This window comes from Montipora foliosa, chromosome 9, assembly GCF_036669935.1.
Source record: "Montipora foliosa isolate CH-2021 chromosome 9, ASM3666993v2, whole genome shotgun sequence".
In the NCBI taxonomy this organism is placed as follows: Eukaryota; Metazoa; Cnidaria; class Anthozoa; order Scleractinia; family Acroporidae; genus Montipora; species Montipora foliosa.
Genome location: NC_090877.1, coordinates 28802730 through 28810053, shown reverse-complemented (window position 1 = coordinate 28810053; position 7324 = coordinate 28802730).

The window sequence follows — 7324 nt, the reverse complement described above, 5'->3', positions numbered from 1 at the left end:
AGGAAAACAAAAATTTATGCAATTAAGTGACTATCCTGAGGGTACCGGTGTGTGGGTTAAAAAATGAGTTCGAATAAAACTTATGAATGGGAGAATGTTAACGACGATCTGGTTGTTCTCTAACGATAAGGATGTGAGTAAGATAAATGATGAAGACTCGATAGGTTCTCATTTTAAGAACAAACTACCTTTAGATTTAGATTTACGAAGAGGTTCCTGGGAGATGCCGGTTGATAAGGTCACCTTAGCCAATGAACAAATAAATAATCTAAATTATTGTTTTAAGGATCCAAATGATAAGGTCATAGACAGTGGTAGTCTGTCTAAAAAAAAAATATAATACGAAATTTGAAGTCGTCGAGGAAATATATGAGATTGGAAAGGAATTGCGTTGGGAAAAATCAATTTAGTTCTCCAAAATTTAGCGATGTGTTACGACATGAAGATTTAAAAGATGAAGAAATTGTTTTTTTTTTTATGATGGATTATATGTGTTTTGTCAACTTACAAATGGAGATGAGAGTTGGGTAAACGATGTTCGGAAATTTTCAAAAACACCTTATACTCTAAAATCTTTATCATTGTGGCATATACTGTATGATTTTTTATCAACAAGTCATACACAAGCACAAAAAGTTATGAATCCCATATTTTATTATTGGGCCGGTTTTGATTGGTCTTGGAGTGGGAAAAATCAGTTTTTATTAGAAAAAAACAATGAAAATGTGGAACGTTCCAATTGATAACACTCCATATTCTATAAATTTAAATTTGAATAAGCATAAATTGTTTGATGGAATGGAGCGCCATTTAAATTCCCAAAATTTAAAAATGGCAGTTGTTATTGTTGCTACTGAGAAATTGGCAAAACCTTTCAGTTTGGACAGTAAGAGTAAATTTAATTCTATGGGATCATTTTCATCAGATTTTGATAAAACAAAAATTAAAATCGAAACGGTTAAAGATGTTAATCATCCGTTGAATACTAAAAATTACGTAGCTTTTGATACCGGATTACAAACAGCTCGATCAGGTTTTAATCCTACTTTTGCGCTGAAAGTGAATAGCTATCATTCAATCCCTATTTCTTCCACTCAGGTGGTTGGGACAACAATTACAAAAACTAATGAAAAACTAATTGAAATCAAAAATAAAAGTGGAGGGGGAAAGAAATTAAAAATAAGTGGAAACGTCGAACTCTTGGAAGATGATAAAGTGAAAACCACACTGACAGGAGAATACGGTATGGACAACTTTGATTTTATAAACGAACCATTAAAAAATTTAGTTTCAGAAGATGTGAATATGGTAAAACTTTCCATCCCCAATATAACTTCTCTCACCCCATTTTATGGCGATGGAAAAAAAAGGATCATCTTTTCGATCCAATTATAAGGTTACACGATGAGGGAGAATTGGTTTTTCATCAGAATAAAAGAGAAAGACAAATGCATAATATATACAGTTTATCCACCCGCTCGATTGAAATAGACATAGAAAGTACTTCAGGCCATCGATTACAGAGACCTGGATTGTATTTTGGTGTTACTTTTTTTAGTCTTTATTTTAGAAAAGCACGGAATAACTGGTTTGAAACAGTTTAAAAAATGGAAAGAAAAAACGATTATCTTTACATTTCGATGGAGTGACAGACAAGGATGGGAGGTTAACCATTAATCCTAAATCTCTAGCCACCCTCACGTTTACTTCTAACTTGTTCTTTAAACCTTTTCGACAAACTTCCCTATTCTAGATTCTGGTAAATGAAATGAAGATTTTGTACCATCCGATTTTATGAAAACAAAGGCTGTTTCTTGACTACCTCTGTCACTTTTCAACACATTAATAAACGTAGTTGCATCTAAACCTACCGATTCGAGAGCAACTTCGTAATCGGTTGAAAAATGACAAGGTTTATAACTAAAATTACTGAATTTGGAAAATAAGGTTTCTAAAATAATACAAGATATTAATTCTTCAAGATGTAGCTTCACTTTGCGGAAAAATTAAAAGGCGTAAGGTTAGACACAACAAGCGGAAATGGAGAAGGGATTGAAATAGCGTGATCATACGATTATCCCGTTTGGGCTTTGGTCTCTCCAAGTTCTCTTCAATTTGTGCTTGTAGATTGTGATTTTGTGATGGAACAGATTGTCGGAAAAGAAAAAACACAAAATTTAGAAGCGATTCCTTTAAATCCTTCTAAAGATTTCATTTATTACTCGCCGGAAAGATTGAGTTGGAAGAGAATAAATTCAAATGTTTTCTATTCTTGCTTCATTCGGTTTGCTGATACGAGAGCAAGAAGATTCGAAAACGCTAGAGCTACTGCTACATTAAAGGGGCTAGGTCACGCTATTTTAGGTAAATTTGTTTAATTTTGTTAATTATGAGCTCTAAACGTCAAATTAGCAGAAGAAGAGTCTTTCATTGGCAAAATCACGGCCACATAACTACTGAGAATGATTTTCCAACTGTGTAAATGACATTTTGATACAGACTGATATAAATTTGAAAAAAGGTGGGCCGACGTTTTTCAAATTTACTCAAATTCAGTCCATTTCAATGCTCTCCAGTTTTGTCCATCCATGTCCCTTCTTGGCTAAACTGTGTTTTGTTAGAGTTCTTCTATAGTTTTTAACAGTTATTTTGATATTTTAGTTAATTCTTTGACCATTCGATCAGTGCTGAAATTGCCTAAAATTGCGTGACCTAGCCCCTTTAAGGATAAGGAGAAGACCTTTGACTTAAAAAAACATAAATTTTAGAAAAAAAATATGGGAAAAACAGATTATTTAGGTAACAGGACTTTACAAGAAGTTAGAGGTTCAAAGAAAAAAACAAATGGTCCATATTCGGGTGGACTTAACCCTTACTCACAATTTGATGGAGCTAATACAAAAACGAAGCCGTGTGGAAATAGAAGTCGAAATGTTGCCGAAGCTGAAGCGGCTAGGGCGTTAATGGAATTGGAGGGACCGGCAACGCTGGATTCGGAAATTGATCGGGAATTGGAATAGACGGATTAATAGAGGCACAAAGAGAAAAAGAATGACTTCAGATTTACATAGATTTTCTGCTACTTTAGACACTGTCATCATAACCTGTAAAAGAACGGGTCCGAGACAAAAAATGGGGAATGATGTTAGAGCTTTTCCAGCTAAATTCAGACCTGCATCGAATAGAAAAACGAGGGAACCTGTTGTGTCCGTACGCAAGAAATAACCCGCGGATAAAACGGCCGACCGAAAAACTTTTAATCCTAATCAATAACTACTAACTTACAAAATGTTAATGCGGGAACACATGCTATATAAACCTTTACATCCGCTCTGGGAATTACATAATTTCTTATTCATGAAAAACCTTATTCATTAACACGTAGTCCATTGATGAATAAGTTCTCATTCATCAAACCTTATTCATTAACACCATAACACTTCTTCCCGCTTGAAATGGAAATTAGAGAAAAATTAATCCTAAAACTAACTTTAAACTAATCTAACAAGTGCACATAATTGTGTTAATAAAATTTTGAGTTCTTTGTCATAATGTCCATGGACTCTTGAGTTCCTTTACATCTCTTCAATTAAACGTTTTGGTCTCGCTCGAATTCTAGTTGAACGACGTTTGTTTTCTTCCGGAAAGCTTGAAACACTTGGAACAGAATTATCCGAGACATCTTGTGGCGGGACAATCTGTTTAGCTAGTTGGGGTGACACCAAGGGCAAAGGGGACTTTTCAAACGATGCTGATTGTGGTGGTAGGTCTGGCTTTGGCAAAGACACAATTGTATCTGGCGATTCAGTCAAATCGATCTCTGGTAGATCACAGTGTTTAGGCTCTATATTTGCTACTTTCGAACCAGCGAGTTCACGCAGCTGATCAATGTGTCTTTTCCAAAACAGTTTTCCTACTTGCACTCTGTACGTGACCGGACCTGATCGATCTTGAATAACTCCCTTAGTCCACGCTGTTCTCCGATTTCTGTAATCCCTTGCGAGAACTGGTTCACCAACTTTGAAACTGCGCTTGACCGATGGGTCAAAGCGTCTTGATTTTTGCTCAATCCGTGCAGACAAATCGGGTCTCAGCAACTCGAGCCTTGTTCGCAGTCTTCGCCCCATCAAAATTTCTGCAGCTGGACAACCAGTGGCGCTATGGGGGGTGGTTCGATAGCTCAATAGAAAACGGGCCAATTTCTCCGTTTCAGTACCCGGCTCATTCTTTATGACCTTCATGGCTTCCTTAAATGTCCGAACATCCCGCTCTGCTTCGCTGTTAGATGCCGGATGGTATGGTGATGACAAGCATAAGCGAACACCATTGGCTTTGAGAAAATCTTTCATCTTTCATCTCTCCTGCCACAAACTGTGGACCATTATCAGCCACTATCTCTTCAGGCAATCCATGTATTGCGAACAAACCACCTAGAGCTGTAATTGTAGAACCGGCACTGGTGGAGGACGTTGGAACGACTTCCATCCACTTAGACTTTGCGTCAACAACTATCAGGAACATTCCCCCATTAAAAGGACCAGCAAAATCCACATGTAAACGCTGCCAGGGGCGCGTAGGCCAGATCCATGGATTGTTCACTTTCAAGGGTGTCTTACAGCGCTTAGCCTGACAATCTGAACAATCTCTGACAGTCTGTTCGATGTCGCTATCCAAATTTGGCCACCAGACGTGCAGTCTTGCCAAGGACTTCATTCGCACCATTCCTGGATGGTTAAGGTGTAGTTCCGACAACACTTCCTGTTGATACTTGGATGGTATTAGAACTCTGGTACCAAGAAATAAACAGCCATCCTCAACGGTAAACTCTTCACGTTTGGCACTATAATATCGAAGCTCCTCCGGGGTATTTTCTTCTGCTGGCCAACCATGCAAGAAAAAATGTAAGACACGTGAAGGGACTGGATCGCCTCTTGTAGCCTCTCTAATTCTACTGGCTGTAATGGGTATACGCTTTTGATTCGTATGATGGAAACGAAATTTATGGAAATGAAAATTGGAAACAGTTTTTAACAAGTAAATGGAATAGAAACAAAATAGAACTACAACAATCAAATAGTGACTTCTGTGGGGATTATTGTTTACTTCTTGAAAAAAATGAGTTGCATGGAAGTACCTAACCTAGATTTTTAAAAAAAAGATTTTGATGAAAACGATCAATTTTCTAATGATTATCGAGTGTGGGAAAAGATTCATTCTTCTTTTCCAAAGACTTTAGAAAGAATAGATCACAACATAAATTTTGAAGATATATCAGATGAAAAATTATTGTCTGTAATAAGATGTAGTGTGAAAGAAGATAGTCAAATATGTAAACCCCGTAATCTTATAAAATCAAATGTAAGTAGAAAGAGAAAGCAATTCTATTAAAGACATGGATCTATGCGAGTGTGTGTCGTCTCCAAAATTTACTGATCCGAGTAACATGGGAATATATGGGAACACGGGAACAGGGAAACCCCATTTCCTAAAACTTTTACTTTACAAACCCAACGAATATTTTGTAACAGAGAACGGAGAGAAAATAGACAAGATTGTATACTGTTATGGATCCGTCTGGCAACCTATTTTCAATGAAATGGAAAAGATGGAAATCATTATGCATAGGGGCATGCCTACAAATATCACATCGTTATTTGGAGAAAATCAATCTCTGGGTATAATTGTATTAGATGATCTACAATCACAAATAGAGAACAGCTTAGAAGTACAACAATTGTTAACGAAGAATGCTCATCATTTAAATTTAACCTCAATCGTGGTTTACCAATCACTCTTTCCACCAGGTAAATACGCTACTGTTATGCGTAGTCAATTCTCTGTTTTCATTTTTTTGGGTTTTAGAAATGAAATCAATTCTTTGCATTTACCCGTTCGAGATTACATACCCACCAAAAATCATTTAACATCTATTATTAACACATATCGACAATGGACAGCGCAAAAAGGAGGATATATGGTCATAGACAATAATCCCATGTCACGTTGTGGAAAAATTTCTATCAGAACTAATATTTTAGAAGAAGATAGGCCGACTCTATCTATTTCATTCAAATGAAGGCTATGGAAGAGTACAGAACTAGGTCGTCAGGAATAAGACCTTACAAAGAAAAATTTACAGGTATTTCTCAGTCAAGCAATAGTGAAAGAATAATCTTTCGTGATCAAAATACATTAGTTTATCGGAAGGAGAAAGATACTCAACTATATTTCCCTTCCAATGAAAAATTAAGGTTACGTTTGAAATATGGACAACAAAAATATCAGTTATGATATAGAACTTGAAGGAGAAGAAGTTTTGGCGTTATCAGATCTGTTATATAACACACGAGCAGAAAAAATAAACAGAGGACAAGAAATAGACCCCATCATCGAAGTCTTATCAAAAAGTGAAAAAAATACCTGTAACGGTTAGAAGACAAGCCATAGAAAAAGGTAAACGAAATATTAGAAAAGTACTTCAAGCATTGATATTGAAACATTTGGAAAAGGATGACGACGACAAACATCTTAGGTCGACCCTCATATGAAGATCAATTCGTGAAAGAACTTCTTTTACTGGGGGAAGATGAATTACAACCACTAATACAAGAAGGTCGGGGGAAAAGGAAAAGAAAACATAGAAACAAAAAATTGGTCCACAGACAATGAAATCATTATGGAAAAAACATTTTTGAATTCTGACGATGAGAATTTCCTTTAGAAAAAGAATTAGACAAATGGAAAGGAATGGACAAAGAGTTTGAGTTAATAGCTTTCAAAGAATATGTGACGATGAACAAACGGGTCAAGGAATTTCTAAGAAACAATAAACCCTTTCCAAATAATCTCACGTTACAGGATGTATTAAAATATCTGAAAAAGATAAAAACTAAATATAAAACCGATTTCGCACAAATGGGGCTTATCGGTTACAAGAATGTTAACCCTCAAACCACTCCTCATTTTGGCTCAGTAGGAGTTGGTCCGATTGATAACAGACATTCACAAGCTGTTGGTGTGAATTCAGCTAAACAAGCAGTTTCTCCCCCAATTCAACCTCGATTTTCTTCCCCATCTTCATCTTCGTTGATTTCGTTAGATGAAATTAATGCTTATAACAGACGTCGCAAAAAATGGAGGGACAGAATTTATAGAAGACGACGATCTTGACGTGTTAAAGGAAAGCGGGTTAAAATTAAGATCTGGATGTATCTACAGAAAAAGACCTCATCAATCATCCTCATTTCTTGAAGAAGTAAGGAGCTTTGATGAAAAAAAAAAATCTTTCTCCAAAATTTCTTCCCCTCACTCCAAAAGAAAAAAA